This window comes from Salvelinus sp. IW2-2015, unplaced genomic scaffold (assembly GCF_002910315.2).
Source record: "Salvelinus sp. IW2-2015 unplaced genomic scaffold, ASM291031v2 Un_scaffold1448, whole genome shotgun sequence".
In the NCBI taxonomy this organism is placed as follows: Eukaryota; Metazoa; Chordata; class Actinopteri; order Salmoniformes; family Salmonidae; genus Salvelinus; species Salvelinus sp. IW2-2015.
Genome location: NW_019942915.1, coordinates 236,377 through 238,084, shown reverse-complemented (window position 1 = coordinate 238,084; position 1,708 = coordinate 236,377).

Genomic DNA, 1,708 nt, shown 5'->3' with positions numbered 1-1,708 from the left:
ACATTACACCATACAAGAAGTTTCAAACAATAAAGACATTACAAATGACTCACTATTATACTAATACTATATATACAGTGTCGTAACAATGTAAAATGGTTAAATACACCAAGGGAAATAAATAAGCACTAAATATTGTTGTATTTACAATGCGTTTTATTCTTCACTAGTTGCCCTTTTCTATGTGGCCAAAACAGGTCACAAATTCTTGCTGCTGTATGCACACTGTGGAATTTCACCCAGTAGATATGGGAGTTTATCAAAATTGGATTTGTTTCGAAATTCTTTATGGATCTGTGTAATCTGAGGGAAAATATGTCTCTCTAATATTCATACAGTGCGGAGGAGCTTAGGAAGTGCCAGCTCATTTCCACCTCATTTTGATGGGCAGTGAGCACATAGCCTGTCTTCTCTTAGAAGCCATGTCTGCCTACGGCGGCCCTTTCATAACAAATAGCAAAGGCATGCTCACTGAAGTCTGTACATAGTCAAACTTTCCTTAGATTTGGAGTCATCACAGTGGTCAGGTATTCTGCCCGGTGTACTCTCTGTTTGATGGCCAAATAGCTTCTATTTGCTCTGTTTTTGTTTAATTTCTTTCAAATTGTCAAGTAATTATCTTTTTGTTTTCTCCATGATTTCGTTGGCTCTTAATTGTTGCTTTGTCCTGGGCTCTGTGGGCTTGTTTGTGTTTGTGAACAGAGCCCCAAGACCAGACTATCTCCAGTTCAATCTCTCCTGTATGCATGGCTTGTTATGGAAGTATGCGAAATCGCCTTCCTGTAGGTGGTTTGTTAGAATTTACACGTCTCTTTTCTGGATTATTGATAATTAGTGGTATCGACCTAAATTTCTCGCTCTGCATGCATTATTTGTTTCTACGTTGTACACGAGAGGCATATTTTTCAGAATTCTGCATGCAGAGTCTCAATTTGTGTTGTTCCCATTTTGTGAAGTCTTGGTTGCGTGAGCGGCACCCAGACCCTCACAAACCATAAAGCGCAATGGGCCATGAACTGATTCAAGATTTTAGCAGATCCTAATTGGGTATGTTGAAATTGTAGTTCCTTTGATGCATAGGAATGCCCTTCTTGCCGTGCTCTCACGATCGTTCACAGCTCTGTAAGCTACCCTGTAGCGCTGAAGGTTAGGCCAAGTAGCTACATAGTTTTTTGTGCCTGCTCTAGCGGCAACAGTGTCTAGCATGCAATTTTGGATCCCCTGGCAACTGACGACTTTGGAACACCATTATTTTTGGTATTACTGAATTTACTGTGAGTTTACTTCTCTCTCTCTCTCTCTCTCTCTCTCTTCTCTCTCTCTCTCTCTCTCTCTCTCTCTCTCTCTCTTCTCCTCTCTCTCTCTCTCTCTTTCTCTTCTCTTTCTCTTTCTCTTTCTCCCTCTCTCTCTCTCCTCTCTCTCCCTCTCTCTCTACTCTCTCTCTCTGCTCCTCTTTCACCTACTCCTCTCTCTTTCTCTTTCTCTTTCCTCTTTCTCTTTCCCTTCTCTGTTCTCTTTCTCTTTCTCTTTCTCTTTCTCTCTCTCTCTCTCTCTCCATCTCTCTCTCTCTCTCTCTCTCTCTCGCTCTCCTCTCCTCTCTCTCTCTCTCTCTCTCCTCTCTCTTCTTCTCTCTCTCTCTCTCTCCTCTCTCTCTCTCTCTCTCTCTCTCTACTCTGCTCTCTCTCTCTCTCTTCGCCTCTCTCTCTCT